General features: G+C 42.6%; 1 protein-coding gene across 7 annotated transcripts in view; it reads right to left on the reverse strand.

Annotated features, from left to right (window-relative positions):
- Positions 1 to 18,640, reverse strand: part of MAP4 (microtubule associated protein 4) — a 276,127-nt gene that overhangs the window by 214,168 nt on the left and 43,319 nt on the right. For all 7 annotated transcript variants that reach the window (XM_074946503.1, XM_074946504.1, XM_074946502.1 and 4 more), the window contains exon 2: positions 3,682 to 3,733. The gene's annotated coding sequence lies outside the window, so the exon portion shown is untranslated. The remainder of the gene's footprint in view (positions 1 to 3,681; positions 3,734 to 18,640) is intronic.

Genomic DNA, 18,640 nt, shown 5'->3' on the forward strand with positions numbered 1-18,640 from the left:
AACCAAGAAAATAGCAATATTCCAGACTGACTCCTGAACAGCAAGAAAAATGCCCTGATAGGTACAGAGTTTCTTCAGTCATTGCTAATCAGAAGTTTGAATGGGAAAAGTTGCAGTCCAGAGCAAGGGGGGGAGGGGGAGGGTGTCAAGACTCCCACATTCTCTGCTATGAGTTGCTTATATTTCTAAATCCCTGCTTTAGAAAGGCAAGGCCCCACCTTCCACCATCGCTCTCCCTTTAACAATATCCAGGGCCAGAAACACTGAGTGAGAAGCATGAACTGAACTCAGAAGCCATCACGACCTCCCATCCCCCACCCAAGCATGATAAGCCAATGTATTTGGCTATTAGTCAAAGAGCTTTTAAAGAAGAAAACAGCTTAGGGTGGCTTCCCCTTTGTATTATGGCTCTCTGCCAAATAAATCAACTGGCTGTGTTCACAGTAGATGGATTTAAATCAAAGATTTAAAATCAGATTTAATCATGATTTAAATCAGTAAGCAGTAACCTTTGTTTTTTTAAATAATTGATTTTAATCTTGTTTTGTTTTTGAACTATTTAGTTATTTTCCTCAAGAAAAGTTGATGCTCACTGGTAACCATCAAAACAAGTTTTTTTGCAACTAAACATAGCCTTCACGCACTAATTTTGGTACTTCTTTTTGCTAACCAAGAAGATGTACAGTATCTATACACGTTTATTTAAGCAGTTATATGAATAAATTTGACAAACATACATGTACTGCTTTTTTTTTTTAAATTAACTGAAATACTTATATTATGTTTAAGCCTTAATATAGGTTGTCAAAATTTCAAATTTAATTTTAAATAGTTTTATTTTTACAAAATGAACATTTAATTTAAATTAAATAACCTGATTTTTTTATCCACCTTGGCTGTAATACACAATATCATATCACTAAAACTAAAGGAGTACTTGTGGCACCTTAGAGACTAACCAATTTATTTGAGCATAAGCTTTCATGAGCTACAGCTCACTTCATCGGATGCCTTCAGTGGAAAATACAGTGAGGAGATTTATATACACACAGAACATGAAAAAATGGGTGTTATCATACACACTGTAAGGAGAGTGATCACTTAAGATGAGCTATTACCAGCAGGAGAGCGGGTGGGGGGTACGGGGGGGGGGGGACACCTTTTGTAGTGATAATCAAGGTGGGCCATTTCCAGTAGTTAACAAGAACGTCGGGGGGAGGGAGGAATAAACATGGGGAAATAGTTTTACTTTGTGTGATGACTCATCCACTCCCAGTCTCTATTCAAGCCTGAGTTAATTGCATCCAGTTTGCAAATTAATTCCAATTCAGCAGTCTCTCGTTGGAGTCTGTTGTTGAAGTCTTTTTGTTGTAATATTACGACTTTTAGGTCAGAGACCGAGTGACCAGAGAGATTGAAGTGTTCTCCGACTGGTTTATGAATGTTATAATTCTTGACATCTGATTTGTGTCTATTTATTCTTTTACGTAGAGACTGTCCAGTTTGACCAACGTACATGGCAGAGGGGCATTGCTGGCACACAATGGCATACACCACATTGGTAGATGTGCAGGTGAACGAGCCTCTGATAGTGTGGCTGATGTGATTAGGCGCTGTGATGGTGTCCCCTGAATAGATATGTGGACACAGTTGGCAACGGGCTTTGTTGCAAGGATAGGTTCCTGGGTTAGTGGTTCTGTGGTGTGGTGTATGGTTGCTGGTGAGTATTTGCTTCAGGTTGCGGGGCTGTCTGTAAGCAAGGACTGGCCTGTCTCCAAGATTTGAGAGAATGATGGGTCGTCCTTCAGGATAGGTTGTAGATCCTTGATGATGTGTTGGGAAGGTTTTAGTTGGGGGCTAACATGGCTGCTACTCTGAAACCTATCACTAAAGCTGGCTTTTATAAATCAGGTTATGAGTGGATGCTGGAAAGCTTTACTTAGGGTATGTCTACACTACCCGCCAGATCCGCGGGTAGTGATCGATTTATCGGGGATCAATTTATCGTGTCTAGTGTAGATGCAATAAATCGATACCCAATTGCTCTGCCGTTGACTCCTGTACTCCACCGGGGCGAGAGGCGGAAGCGGAGTCGAAGGGAGAGCGACAGCAGTTGACCCTATGCCGTGAGGATGCGAGGTAAGTTGACCTAAGATATGTCGACTTCAGCTACGCTAGTCTCGTAGCTGAAGTTGGGCATCTTAGGTCGACCCCTCCTACGCCCCCCTGGGGCAGACCAGGCCTAAGTTTGACTGTGAATTAAATCAGACAAACCTTTCCAACCTCTACACTAGTAGCTGGTTAAGATCCTCCAAGAAAGAGGTATTCAAGATAAAGCTTGTTCCACACTGACAGAAGTGGGGACAATTTAAAGATGCAGTTGAGATAACTGAATTTCCAGGGGGTGGGCAGTTTTAACTAGTCATTCCAAGTACAGTGGTTTGCCATTAAAAATCCAACATCTACCATTTAGTACCTAACAGAATTATTTCCTGTTCTAATTCTATATACTGAAGTATCTCAGGTATCACTGGGTGTTAACAGTAGGTAAGTATGGACTTTGATGGCAACCTCTCATACTAATTTTGTACATTTCATGGATTTGTTTGGTGTATCTGTATCACAATTTGGGTGGAGACAGGAAGAAACATACTGCGTTAGCCAAACACCTCTAAGTCTGAGGAACAGCAGAGGCTTGAAAAAAAAAAAAATGGGTAACATTTTACAATATGAAGGTACTTAGCAATTTAATTAGCCATTGTCACATGTATACTCCTACATTATAGCCTATGCCCTTCTCAACTCAAATAGTCAATGGTTACAGAATTATTCTTAATTATTTGCTAGTATATGCAAGCACACAGGGTCTCATGGAACAGATATGCTTACCTCCTTAATCATCCCTTGGCTACGTGAGCCAGTGCACCACAATGAAGCAGTATGGCTACACAGCACCTTCTGTTATTCAAGAACAAGTGTGGCATTTGAGCCTAGGGTAGTGACAAGCTCAAGGTTTATTAATTACTTCATCCAAACATGCTGTCAAGCTAAGTCAGACTCACCTCTTCCCCACAAAAGAATCGTGTACAACTGGGTCACTCAAACTCTGCATCAGCAGAACAAACAGACGACACAACACGAGACCAGAAAGGCTGCGGTAAAGGAGGAAAAAACTGATAGAAGAAGCAGGAAAAGGGAAGAGGTCCAGCCTGCCAGAAATTACATCCTTTGGACCACATTTAGACTCTGCTACCTAAAACTGAGCAGATGCAAGTGCCAGAAGCAATAAAGAAGCCTCAAGTCTGAGAACCTGAGCAAAACAAGGAAAACTGAAGATCTTCCAAAAAAAAGGGAAGGAATTCATGTTGTTAAAATGCTTTCAGCACATATTCATTCTGCAGAGACTTCCATGGGAGGGTCCCACACACAATGCCTAGCATTAGGACTTACAGATTCTACCAGACTACACTCCCCATTTCATCCCCAATCAGCTGAAGCAGCTGGACCTGCCTGCCCAGCTTTGCTGCTAAACTCCAGCGGGAGCCTAAGCAGTCTCCACACACCATATTATGGCTACGTTTTTCCAACTGATGTTTCAGTATGTATGCACCAATGATTCTCCTTCAAAATTTTGTGGATTTCAAATATGGAATGTATCTTTAATGAGAGGTGATTCCATACCTTAAAAGCAGATGTTCCTTTTGTGTGTCCTTAATCTCCACAAACTGCTGATCTGTAAAATAAATGAATACACAATTAAAAAGGAAGCCAAGGTTATAATCAACTACTTGGGTGTCACAGAGACTGATCTTTATCAGGGCTGGCCAGCCCAAATTTTAGTCCATGGCTTTGTACAAACTAATCCACTGGAAATTTTACTTTGCTGTTTTCCCATTTCTGTGGCCTGGGACCCTCTCGCTTGGCTTATGCCTCAATGACAACACAAACTAAAGCAGACGTTAGGTTACTAACCCAGCCCTGAACCCTAACTGTAACAGTCTAGGAAGCAAGTTGTACAGCAGCCTCTAATAAAAGGCTAGATAGCACTGTTCAAGTCATTCTTGAAAAAAGCCAGAAGGAACCACTGAGGTCATCTAGTCTGACCTCCTGCATAACACACACCACAGGATTTCACTGAATGAATTCCTGTTTGAACTAGAGCATCTTTGTTAGAAAAACATGCAACGTTGATTTAAAATTATGCAGTGATGGAGAATCCACCACAATCCTTGGTAAATTATTCCAGTGGTTAATTATCCTCACTGTTAAAAATCTGCACCTCATTTCTAGTCTGAATTTGTCTGGCTTCACCTACTGGAATCTTAGTATGCCTTTGTCTGGTAGACTGAAGAGTCCTCTATCATCAAATTCCTGTTCCCCATGTAAATACTTACAGACTGATCAAATCAGCCCTTAAACTTCTCTTTGTTAACCTAAATAGATCGAACTCCCCAAGTATCACTATAAAGCAGGTTTTCCAGTTCTTTCATCATTCCCGTGGCTTCCCTCTGAACCCTTGCTAATTTATCAACATCCATCTGGGAAGGATATTTCAGTAGCATCTGTACCAGTGCCAAATACAGAGGCCATATAACCTTCTTACACCTACTCAATATTCCCATGTTTATACATCCAACGATCACGTTAGCCCTTTTCCGTGCAACTTTGCACCATCATCTTATGTTCAGCTGATTATCCCCATAACCCCCAAGTACTTTCAGAGAGTCACTGCTTCGCAAGGTAGAGTCCCTCTCAGCCAATATGCATGTCCTGCATTCTTAGTTCCTACATGTATGACTTCACATTTGGCTGCACTGAAACATATTGTTTGCTTGTGCCTAAATGATCCAGATAACTCTGTGCCAGTGACCTGTCTTCTTCATTAACCACTTTCCTCTATCTTTGTGTCATCTACAAACTTGGTCACTAATGATTATGTTTTCTAGCAGGTCACTGATTAAAATGATTAACAGCAGAGCAGAGTGCCAAGAACCAATTTTTGCAGGACCCCTCTAGAAACACAGCCGCTCAGTGACAATTCCCTGTTTACAGTTACATTTGGAGACTTGTCAGTTAGCCTGTTTTTAATCATTTAACATGTGCCATGTTGATTTTGTATCATTCTAGTTTCTTAATCAAAATGCCATACAGAACCAAGTCAAATGCCTTACAGAAGTCTATTATCTCAACACTATTACCTTTATCAACCAAGCTAGATCTCTGAAGAGATTATGTTAGACAAAATCTATTTTCCGTAAACCCATGTTGATTGGCATTAATTATATTACCCTCCTTTAATTCTTGACCAAGTCCTGTATCAGCTGTTTTGTTATTTTGTCAATTAATACATATACACAAAATGTAAATTAAATTAAAACTGAACAAATGAAATACAATATAGCTGCAAGAGACATCACTAAAGGTAAACTGATACTGGAATTTTGTGTCTTCTGGGTTATGCTTCATCGCATGAGAACACAGCATCAGAGTCAAACAACAAATGTTGCTAACATGGCACTCCTGGTGCTTATGACCTATACCAGCCATTCACCAACAATGGTTACCTCGTGACTAAGTGCAGAATAAAACTGAACCAGAGCAATGAAAGATCAGAACATAAGCTATCAGAAATCAAGTTAGTACAAAGGCACACAAGCAGCAGCACTGGCGCAGCCATAAGAGAACTGAGTGGTGACGTACTCTGGGAGGAGAAGCATCAAGAAAAATATCACCCTCATGGCTTGTACACTCTACTAGCCAGTACATGCAGAGTATTAACATTCATTCTTCAGAGGGAAGGAGTCCTGCAAGACAGGCACCTGGAACTTGAGGAAAGAACAGAGGATTCACAGCAATGTAGCAGCTGACAGGAACCCTGATACATAAATCACACACAAAATAGTGTTGCAACTCACAATTTTATCACGATTCTCAGAAAAAAATTTCTGAGAATCGTAGCTCCTGGAATTGTGCAAGTAAGTTAGTCTCTCCACTTTCATTTGAAAAAACAGTATGTTTCTAGCTCTCATGATTGCAGAGAAGAGCTTGAATATGTGATCCAAGTGTACTCTAAAATTCAAAAGTAGGCATGTAAATAAAAAACACAAAATGATGTTTTAAAGTTCCATGATTTTGGGGAGCCTGATTATTTTTGAGCACTTGGGACTGGCAATATTACAGTTATGATTTGATAAATTAGATTGACTAAAATCACTGGATTATATCTTGGCCCCATTAAAGTCAACGGGAGCTTTCCCACTGACTTCAATGAAACCAGAATTTCATCCATTTTCTTTGACAAAGATACATTTGCCGTAACTTCTTGCTGTGAAAACTGCACTGAATGATAGTCTTCAATATAACTCAAATCATCCATCATATTATGTTCCTTTGATCTCAACTGCTCCAAAAGCCCAAATCCCTCCACTGGAAAAAAAATATAAAACATTAAAGCTATTTTGTTCTAGGCCAGAGGCTCCCAAACTGTGGCTGATAACTAGGGGTCCAGAGAGAGCTGTCTGGCCAAATGGTGCTGAAGCAAACAAACAAATGTAAAGAAAGAAGATATAGAACAAAAGTAAACAGAGTGTGATCAACACTTAGAAAAGAATGCCTCCCTTAACACATTAAAGAGAGCTAAAAACACACTAGATAAGAACATAAGAACGGCCAGTCTGGGTCAGACCAAGGGTCCCTCTAGCCCAGTATCCGGTCTTCCAACAGTGGCCAATGCCAAGGGCCCCAGAGGGAATGAACACAACAGGTTATCATCAAGTGATCCATCCCCTGTCGCACGTTCCCAGCTTCTGGCAAACAGTCACTAAGACGACCATCCCTGCCCATCTTGGCTAATAGCCATTGATGGACCTATCCTCCATGAATTTATCTAGTTCTTTTTTGAATCCTGTTATAGTCTTGGCCTTCACAACATCCTCTGGCAAGGAGTTCCACAGTTTGACTGTGCATTGTGTGAAAAAATACTTCCTTTTGTTTGTTTTAAACTTGCTGCCTATTAATTTCATTTTCTTGACCTGCTGCTCACAAACCGGGTAGAATTAGTGGGGGAAGCAAAAGTGGATGGGAATCTGGGAGGCAGTGACCATGAGTTGGTTGAGTTCAGGATCCTGACGCAGGGAAGAAAGGTAAGCAGCAGGATACGGACCCTGGACTTCAGGAAAGCAGACTTCGACTCCCTCAGGGAACAGATGGCCAGGATCCCCTGGGGAACTAACATGAAGGGGAAAGGAGTCCAGGAGAGCTGGCTGTATTTCAAGGAATCCCTGTTGAGGTTACAGGGACAAACCATCCCGATGAGTCGAAAGAATAGTAAATATGGCAGGCGACCAGCTTGGCTTAATGGTGAAATCCTAGCGGATCTTAAACATAAAAAAGAAGCTTACAAGAAGTGGAAGGTTGGACATATGACCAGGGAAGAGTATAAAAATATTGCTCGGGCATGTAGGAAAGATATCAGGAGGGCCAAATCGCACCTGGAGCTGCAGCTAGCAAGAGATGTCAAGAGTAACAAGAAGGGTTTCTTCAGGTATGTTGGCAACAAGAAGAAAGCCAAGGAAAGTGTGGGCCCCTTACTGAATGAGGGAGGCAACCTAGTGACAGAGGATGTGGAAAAAGCTAATGTACTCAATGCTTTTTTTGCCTCTGTTTTCACTAACAAGGTCAGCTCCCAGACTGCTGCGCTGGGCATCACAGAATGGGGAAGAGATGGCCAGCCCTCTGCGGAGATAGAGGTGGTTAGGGACTATTTAGAAAAGCTGGACGTGCACAAGTCCATGGGGCCGGACGAGTTGCATCCGAGAGTGCTGAAGGAATTGGCGGCTGTGATTGCAGAGCCCTTGGCCATTATCTTTGAAAACTCGTGGCGAATGGGGGAAGTCCCGGATGACTGGAAAAAGGCTAATGTAGTGCCAATCTTTAAAAAAGGGAAGAAGGAGGATCCTGGGAACTACAGGCCAGTCAGCCTCACCTCAGTCCCTGGAAAAATCATGGAGCAGGTCCTCAAAGAATCAATCCTGAAGCACTTACATGAGAGGAAAGTGATCAGGAACAGTCAGCATGGGTTCACCAAGGGAAGGTCATGCCTGACTAATCTAATCGCCTTTTATGATGAGATTACTGGTTCTGTGGATGAAGGGAAAGCAGTGGATGTATTGTTTCTTGACTTTAGCAAAGCTTTTGACACGGTCTCCCACAGTATTCTTGTCAGCAAGTTAAGGAAGTATGGGCTGGATGAATGCACCATAAGGTGGGTAGAAAGCTGGCTAGATTGTCGGGCTCAACAGGTAGTGATCAATGGCTCCATGTCTAGTTGGCAGCCGGTGTCAAGTGGTGTGCCCCAGGGGTCGGTCCTGGGGCCGGTTTTGTTCAATATCTTCATAAATGATCTGGAGGATGGTGTGGATTGCACTCTCAGCAAATTTGCGGATGATACTAAACTGGGAGGAGTGGTAGATACGCTGGAGGGGAGGGATAGGATACAGAAGGACCTAGACAAATTGGAGGATTGGGCCAAAAGAAATCTGATGAGGTTCAATAAGGATAAGTGCAGGGTCCTGCACTTAGGATGGAAGAATCCAATGCACCGCTACAGACTAGGGACCGAATGGCTAGGCAGCAGTTCTGCGGAAAAGGACCTAGGGGTGACAGTGGACGAGAAGCTGGATATGAGTCAACAGTGTGCCCTTGTTGCCAAGAAGGCCAATGGCATTTTGGGATGTATAAGTAGGGGCATAGCGAGCAGATCGAGGGACGTGATCGTTCCCCTCTATTCGACACTGGTGAGGCCTCATCTGGAGTACTGTGTCCAGTTTTGGGCCCCACACTACAAGAAAGATGTGGATAAATTGGAGAGAGTCCAGCGAAGGGCAACAAAAATGATTAGGGGTCTAGAGCACATGACTTATGAAGAGAGGCTGAGGGAGCTGGGATTGTTTAGTCTGCGGAAGAGAAGAATGAGGGGGGATTTGATAGCTGCTTTCAACTACCTGAAAGGGGGTTCCAAAGAGGATGGCTCTAGACTGTTCTCAATGGTAGCAGATGACAGAACGAGGAGTAATGGTCTCAAGTTGCAATGGGGGAGGTTTAGATTGGTATTAGGAAAAACTTTTTCACTAAGAGGGTGGTGAAACACTGGAATGCGTTACCTAGGGAGGTGGTAGAATCTCCTTCCTTAGAGGTTTTTAAGGTCAGGCTTGACAAAGCCCTGGCTGGGATGATTTAACTGGGAATTGGTCCTGCTTCGAGCAGGGGGTTGGACTAGATGACCTTCTGGGGTCCCTTCCAACCCTGATATTCTATGATTCTATGATTCATTTGGTGGCCCCTACTTCTTGTGTTATGGGAAGAAGTAAATAACACTTCCTTATTTACTTTCTCCACACTAGTCATGATTTTATAGATCTCTCTCATATCCCTCCCCCTCACTCCTCTCTTTTCCAAGCTGAAAAGTCCAGTCTTATTAATCTCTCCTCATACGACATCCGCTCCTGTGACAGAGCAGGGAGTGGGGAGGACTGACCTGGGGATGTCGCAGGGGAGTTTTACTGGGACTGTCTGCATTGGGGATGGGATAACAGGGGGTGACTTCACTTGAGGGATGATACCTGAGCCTGTAACCTGAGCCAGGAAGGGGGTTGGGGCCAGGTGACACCTTTGCCCAGGTAACTGGACTAAGGCTGGAGGAGGAGCCAGGGGGAGGCTAGGTGAGACTGCTGGAGGGGGTCTCAGTTTGGAGTGGTCTGGGGAAACAGAGGGAGCCCCAAGTCTGGGGTCTAAGCTCCCTGCCCCCCGGAGGGACCTGACTGAGGGGTCCTGTTTGTACCTAGAAGCTCTGTTTGGAACTGTGTTCCTGTCATCTAATAAACCTTCCGTTCTACTGGCTGGCTGAGAGTCATGGGGAATCACAGGAAGAGGAGGGTGCAGGGCCCTGATTCCCCCACACTCCACGACAGCTCCACACCCCTAATTATTTTTGTTGCCCTTTTCTGGCCTTTTCCAAGTCCAATAGATCTTTTTTGAGATGGGGTGACCATATCTGCATGCAGTATTCAAGATGTGGGCGTACCGTGGATTTATAAAGAGACAATATGTGATATTTTCTGTCTTATTAAGTCTTTTCCCAGCATTATTTTTCTAGGTAAACAATTTCTCAAGTTGTCACAGATATGTAGGATCGTTAATGAAGAGGGAGGTGTCCACGTGACAATCTACACTATGAACATTTTGGGGAAGTTTTAAGCAGTTTGATCACCACTCTGCATTATTTCATACCTCTGTACAGCATCTTTTCCACATGCTCACATGCAGGGCTCAAAGTCCTGTACATCCGCATTGTCCCAAAGGGTTGTGCAACCAGGTATATGAGACGCTTTGGATCTCTTTTAGAATTGCATTTTTGGCATAACTAAGGAATACCCGCACTCCGTCTCCCATCACAGAGGGCAGGAATGGGATCAGATGATCAATTGATGAAACGCCAGCGAGCGCTAAAGGGCACTGAAATATTGGTGGCATGGTTTATCTCAGTCACTAATTGGTAAAGCTATTACCCAAAGGATTCTAAGATCTTTCACATGGCAGTACTCTTATTTTTATGTTAGTAATCCCTCAATTGAGACAACTAAACATGAACAATTGTTTATTTCTGTTCAGACAAGAGGTAGGAATAAAAAGGCATCACAAATTATGTCATTCCACCCCAAAGCTGAAGGACATTTTCCATAATTCCAACTTCATGGAGAGTAGAATTTGTTGTGGTGCTTTAGATAGCTGTTTTGCTTTTATCAGACTTGCCCATGTCTAAGGGAAACCAATCTGAACCGGTTTAGGAAAATATATGGAATATTCTTTCAAAAGCTACAATTATTTCACATCAAAGTTAAGATATTAACTGAACCAATAAATTTCAACTTGTGGTTCTCACAGCACCCCTGCACATAGTGGGCCAGATCTTCAGCACAACTTCACGGATTTTAATAAAGCTGCACCATTTTACAACAATTGAGGACATGTCCTAGTATCACTATTTATATATAGGGTCTGTGAAGGAGTGTACTAGCCCTTTAAGAGTCAGCCAGGAGCTCACAGCCTGGGATAATCAAGGAGATTGCCTGCTCAACCTTGGACTTCCTTATTTAAACAGAAAGAGGAAGTTGAACAGGGGAGAGAGATTAGAGACATCTAGCTGACAAATGGGGGTGATCTCTCTCCAGCAGGTTAGCCTGACTAGGCACAAAAACTTTTTTTTTTTTTTAAATTTGGGAAACACAACCCTTCTTAGCCTGAAGTATATAAATCCCTGGTAACCCCACTTGTTGAATACAGCATGCAGTTTTGGTATCCTCATCTCAAAAAATATAAATTAGAATTGGAAAAGATGCAGAGAAGAGCAACGAAAATGACTGGGGTATGGAACAGTTTCATATGAGAATTTTTCAGCTTAGACAAGAGATGACTAAGTGAGGGGGGATATGACAAAGGTCTATAAAATCATGAATGGGGTGGAGAAAGTGAATAGGGAAGAGGTATTTACCTCTTCACATAACACAAGGACTAGGGGTTACCCAATTAAATTAATAGGCAGCAGGTGTAAAACATACATTAGGAAGTAAGTCTTCACACAACACACAGTCAACCTGTGGAACTCTCTGCCAGGAGATGTTGTGAAGGCCAAAATTGTAACAGGTTCAAAAAAGAACTAGATAAATTCATGTACAATACATCCATCAATGGCTATAGGCCAAGATGGTCAGGGATGAAATCCTACACTCTGGGTGTCCCTAAACCTCCAACTGCCAGAAGCTGGATGACAGGGAATGGACCGCTCAAAATTTCCCTGTTCTATTAATTCCCTCTGAAACATCTGGCATTGGCCACTATCAGAGACAGGATACTGGGCTAGATGGACCTTTGGTCTGACACAGTATGGCCATTCTTATGAGGGGAAAGGAGGACTGAATTAACACTCCAGCTTGGAGGAGAACTGTGAGCTAGAGCAGACAGAAGACTCCCAGGGAATAAAAAGACAACTCGTCCAGTCAGGTAGAGGTGCAATTTGGACTCTGAAGCCTTTATTTTTATTCAAACAGTAAAGGATAATAAAACAGCATAATATTGAAGAAGAAAGCCTCTGTGAAGGGAAACTGAGGATGACCAAGACAGAGCCACACTAGCCCAGAAGAGGTTTCTCCAGGGCAGGCACACCATTTACAGCGTCCAAAACTTGCTAGGTGCTTTCCAGTCAAACAGTATGATCTTATGACACACTTTTGACCTTGACTTCCCTAGTATAAACACATAGCAACATGTACATATAAGAAGAATTTTAAAACGCTACAGTAGACGCTCATTAGTAGCAACAAAGCGGTGCCCTTTTGCTATGTTGCTCCAAAGCAGCTGTTGCTGTTATGGGGAGTGTCAATAATTAGAACAGAATAGAATCATAGAATTTCAGGGCTGGAAGGGACCTCAGGAGGTCATCTAGTCCAACCCCCTGCTTAAAGCAGGACTAACCCCCAATTTTTGCCCCAGATCCCTAAATGACCCCCTCAAGGATTGAACTCGCAACCCTGGGTTTAGCAGGCCAATGCTCAAACCACTGAGCTATCGCTCTCCCCCCTTCTCCCCCACAATTCACAGTAGAAAAAGTGTTCCCAGGGGAAACGTTGCTCGTAAGCAGTGGTTGGTCTTACAAGGTGTTGCTGCAAACAAGTGTCTACTGTATAACAAATAAGATGATACTACACTGCACACACAATTCTCCCTTTGGGGGGAGAGAGAAAAACTAACCAAACGACACACTAGTCATGTCATTTAAAGCACTATCAGAAGGCTCTCAGATACTGTGCCGATGAGGGTAGGAAAGGAACTTAGCCAGAATTTAGTGGATCCCTACCTGAGGGAATTTACAGTCTTAGTCTTGCTAGATGGGGGTTTACGTTAATGGAAATGTGCTATATCTGTGGTAACAGTAACTAGTGGTGTAATTCAAACAATGTTAAAATAAAAAACACTAAAAACTGCATTAATGTAAAACAGACCAAATGAGAATGAACACCATCTCCACTAATGCAAAGCTATAATAATACTGTACATGGTGACACATATAGGGTAAATTTGGTAAACCAAGATATATTTATTCTTAATGTATTACAGTCACAAAACTATATCCATATTTCAAACAATTATGTGTTAACAATTCATCTCTATATTAAAGGGTGTTGCAAGATATTTTTCAGATCCTTAGTACTCAGGATGGCAATTGCTTCCCTCACTTCTCATACCAGGGTTAGTTCTTCCTTGACAGCAGCTGCCTTTATAGTCTGGTTAGGAAAAAAACTATGGTATGCCCAGGTAGTAGTGCTACCGCTATTCATGCCACCTACTAAAGAAATATCCCACCACCGCAGAAAAACAGGTGAGGCAGGGTGAAAATAAGGATTCCCTACACCCCATCCCATGAAAGATCATAACTAGTCATTTAAATTAGATGACACCTATCCCCATGAGTTTAGTGTCTTTTAATGTTTGTAAACCACCTAGTCCAATGGGTAGGGCCTTACCAAATTTACAGTTCATTTTCATTAATTTCACAGTCATAGGATTTTAAATATCATAAATTTCATTATTTCAGCTATTTAAATCTGAAATTTCATGGTGCTATAATAGCAGGGGTCTTGACACAAAAAGTTGGGGGGCGGTCACAAGGTTATTGTAGGGAGAGTTGTGGTACTGCTACCCTTACTTCTGCACTGCTGCTGGCAGGGCGCTGCCTTCAGAGCTGGGCACCCAGCCAACAGCTACTGCTCTCCAGCCGCTCAGCTCTGAAGGCAGCACAGAAGTATGGGTGGCAACACTGTGACACACCCCCCCCAAAATAGCCTTATGACCTCCCTGCAACTCCCTTTTGGGTCAGGACCCCCAATTTGAGTAACACTGGTCTCCCCCCATGAAATCTGTAAAAGCAGACCAGATTTCATGGGAGGAGACCAGATTTCACAGTCCATGACGCATTTTTCATGGCTTGGAATTTGGTAGGGTTCTAATTATGGTGTTAGTCCAGACTTTTGTAAACCCTGACCCATCAAGCCATACAGAATGGTCATGAAACCCACTGCCTTCACCTTAATGCTACCCACCATATTTCTCCACCATAGGTGAAAGGCCTTCACCGAAAGTAGTAGTAGCTACATGTCGTCTGCAACAGCAACTTGGCAGACAAGAGAAACTGCTTCCACTTCAAAAGCCACTATTCCTTACCAGGGCCCCTTCCTCATTCTTGAACTCAACAAGCGCTTAAATCAAGTGTTTATGCTAGAAATACAGTGATTATGTTTTCTGCACAGGGACTACCTCCAAATGTATGATGCATTCTTGTGCAAATTCAATTTACTGTTTCCACTCCTGCATGAGAAGACCTGGATGAAGCTGACAGTACATTAGAAGATCTTAAATCTAGAAGATGTCACTTCTAGAGTGTTTGGCTATAGCTTTTCTTTCCTCTCCATTGGAAGAAGTAACTCAGTCAAGTTTAGACTTTAAGTTTAAATGTGTTGTAGAGTGGGATGAAGGCGGTCAGACCTATTGGTCAGAGAAAATGGTCAGAGCAAGAATCAGGTACTGGAACCAGAGGTCAGAGCGGATGACTGAGTCAGGAGTCAAGCCAAGGGTCAGAGCCAGAGTCAGTAGCCAGGAGTGTAAAGCAGGGATCAGGAACAAGACAGGAGGGCAAGAATCAAGAACAGGACAGGAAGGCAGGAATCAGGAACAATGCAGGACTCAGGAGTCAGGCGAGAAGGCAGGGTCCAAGATAGCAGCCAGCCTAGTTGCTTAGACAATGTCCTATGTCCCAACCCCCACCCCCCTTTCTGGCTTAAGTAAGGAGTCTGAGCCAAATCAGAGAGGCCAGACATCTCTGCCAATCAGAAGCTTTGTGGGAGGTGTCTATGGCCACCAGCCCATACTCCCCTGATGGTACCAGTGAGCTGATAGGAGGTGGCAGAGGTCTGAGGACTACCTGGGGATCTGTAGACCTGGGTTTGAGATTCACAATCCCTCACAAAAATGTTACAGAAATATAAAAAGTTTTCAAAAGCTAAAAGAAGTCTTGCATTAGATTCCAAACCTGAGCAACCTTCTAGAGAAGTGTTCAGGGACAAAAGTCAGCCTCACCTGGCAATTATCGTAAAGAAAGCCTAGTCCTTCTTTCGCCATGCAGAACATTTTTTTGCTCAGAAGTCAAAATCTTCTGGGGTACAGTGGGACGTCTACTAGAGTGGAATCTGTACTAGCAGCGGTCATCAACTGAAGTCACACTATTCCAACTCAGTCCAGAAGTCAGACCACGGAATTAAGAACCTCTTAAGCAGACCGATTTTCAACGTGTGGAAAAACTAGACAATATTCTTTGGCAATGTCCATGCTTCCTGCTTATGCACGATAATGGCCTTTTTGCTGAGGTGCTCTAACCAAGCCGTTTGACACACACCAATGGACAGAGAGAGGTGAACTTGGTTCACAAAAGCAGGCAGCATCAAATAGCCAAGCAGCTGCCCAAGCACAATATTTTCACAGTGCCAAATGTTTTCCGACATGAAGCCCACCCCGTCCACAGAAGGGATTAGTGGAAGAAACACACACTTTGGTAGTGACCTTTTGAAACAGGTATTCTTCTTTTCTTTACCCAGCCTCTGCTTTCCTGATCTGTTGCAGGCGGTCAGCTCTATTTTGACAGATGCTCCTTACTTTAAAGCTTCCGCCTTTAGTTGCGCAGATTTTCCAGAAGCTGCAGAAATATTTTGGTGAAGATGGTTCAGGACAGCCACCCAAAAATCCACTCTGCTGGAAGAACTAAATGAAATTTTCTGCAAAGTCTCCTAAACCAGCTTGTTTTTAACCATGTATTCAAGCCAAGGAGGGATGGGGGAAATATGGATTAGACTCTGAAGAGACAACACCGGTTATATCTGTAGCTTTTGCATTAGCACTATGCAGGGATGGGAGGACTGCTCGGTAACAGGTTTAGGGGTCAAGCCAGAAATTCTGGGTTCCACATCTATTGAGAAACTGGAGTGCTACCCTCAAGCATTTTCATTACACGGAGATTTGTGCAGCAGTGGAAGGTCTCCAGGACAGGATTTCCTTTCCTTATTTGCCTCACATAACTTATGACCTTTAAATAAGCCTCATCTACACTTAACTCTCCCTCTTTCACTATTTCCCACCATAGGTGCAATGTAGGGAAAGGCACCAATAGCCAAGGGCATTTTAACCAGCAGGGCTCAAGAGTGCCACCTTCTCAAGATAATCAGGTGTACCAGAGAGATGTTTGAAGCAACCAAGTTTCAGTAAGGAAGGATCTGAATAGAAAAGCTGTCCCTCAAACGTGCTGGTAAAGAATCAGCATCCAATACCAATGCCCTTTTGCAGCCATGGATTGCAGAGAATTTGATCCCATCTAGGGAAAATTTAGTCCAAAAAATTGCAAGGAGACTCATGACTACACAAATCAAGTTTTTATATAATGGACGAAGAAAAGTTCTCCCAAGAAAAGCTTCCTGCATCCTGAAGAAGATTCCTGCTCAAAATGGAAGTTAGTTCTGGATGTAGGCGTTTGGTACCAGTATCTGAGGAGCTTACCACTAATATTAGCTGCACGTGCCAAGTAACAGCAACCTGTTAAGCAACACTTGGTTCAGCGGTTACCTGAAAGAGGATCAAGGAGGCCTTTAGAAGGAGATAAGGTTAGTTATCCTGAGTAATTAAAGTAACTTTTTTTGGAAGAAGGAGAACAGATGCCATCTTCAACTAACAGTGAGAAAGTAGAGACACAAGGTAGGTGAGGTAATATCTTTTACTGGACCAACTTCCATTGGTGAGAGAGAGAAGCTTTCGAGCCACACAGAGCTCTTCTTCAGGATAGAAGTTGGTCCAATAAAAGATACTACCTCACCGACCTTGTCGGTCCTAGGATATATGAGAGACACGGCTACAACTACACTGCATATAATGGTAAGACAGTAGGTCCAACATAACTAACCAACATTGAACGGACACCAACATAGAATACAGAAGTAATACTGAGATCTCAGAAGTAGTGCTAACAGATCAGATGCATCCGATGAAGTGAGCCGTAGCTCACAAAAGCTTATGCTCATATAAATTTGTTAGTCTCTAAGGTGCCACAAGTACTCCTTTTCTTTTTGCTAACAGAAAGCCTTCTTACCCCTGTAAACAAATATTAGTATAGAGGCAGGTCAGCCAGCCAGCCTGTTTGTGTCCCAGATACCATACTACTTACTGGACACCAAGAACTCAGAGATAAACACAAATTATTTTACTGACCAGACTGCCTTCCCTGTGGCTAGCCAACAGCAAAAATACCAGAGGAAGATAATTCAGTGGATACAGCGCTGATTAAGAAATTAACACCCAATCACACAGCCCAGGTTACTGTAATCTCAGTTGTATTTGATCCGATTGTTTCGCAATACAGCACACACTGCACAGTCTGAGCCAAATCCAGAATTGTAATTTTTAATAGCTAGCTGCTTCAGTTTATTCGTTTATAGCTAAACTGAACAAATGACCATTTTGGTTACCATTAAGTAATCATTAGTAACTGGACCCAAACGAGAAAGCTCTCATCATTCAGTCATGTTATGAACATCAAGAAGCTTTTCTTCACTATAGTCACTAGACAGGTATCAAGGAACATTTAGAAATATTAAAAGATTCCACACCAAAGAGGAAATTAAATCTTGCAATATACATAGTGTCAAAATATATACACCAATTTCCTGGGAACGGTACTACTTTCTCGGGGATCCATTTTTGACCCACAATTCTTCCTCTATACCCTCTCTCTGAATGATCCTATCCACAAACAAGACATTAACTACCATATTTAGGTCACCAATGCACAAAATCAGTATCTTGGTGGAATGATGATAATCAATGCATCTGATGAAGTGGGTTCTAGCCCACGAAAGCTTATGCCCAAATAAATGTGTTAGTTTCTAAGGTGCCACAAGGACTCCTCGTTTTTTCAATGGGACACAATAATACCTACAAAATATATCGGAATGACAGAATAGGTCATGCTGGTGGGGGAATAGCACTATATGAGAAAGAAAGCATAGGGTCAAATATAGTACAAATCTTAAATGAACCAAACTGTACCACAGAAAAATCTATGGATAGAAAGTCCATGCTTGAATAATAAGTATATAGCAATAGAGATATACTACCAGCCACCTGACAAGAATGGTGATGGTGATTATGAAATGCTCAGAAAGATTAGAGAGGCTATAAAAATAGAAAACTCAATAAAAATGGGGGATTTCAACTATCCCCCACCCAATTAAAGGTTTCTGGCTTCCAGCTCTCATCTCTCTTGAGCAGAGACTCACGTCTCTCTCCCTCAATCTATGGAAGTCTTTGCTAGAGGATGTTGTGAAGGCCAATACTATAACGGGGTTCAAAAAAGAACTAGATAAGTTCATGGAGGATAGGCCCATTAATGACTGTTAGCCAGGATGGGCAGGATGGTGTCCCTAGCCTGTTTGCCCGAAGCTGGGAATGGGCGACAGGGCATGGATCACTTGATGATGACCTGTTCTGTTCA

Source organism: Natator depressus, chromosome 2 (assembly GCF_965152275.1).
Source record: "Natator depressus isolate rNatDep1 chromosome 2, rNatDep2.hap1, whole genome shotgun sequence".
NCBI classification, from domain to species: domain Eukaryota; kingdom Metazoa; phylum Chordata; order Testudines; family Cheloniidae; genus Natator; species Natator depressus.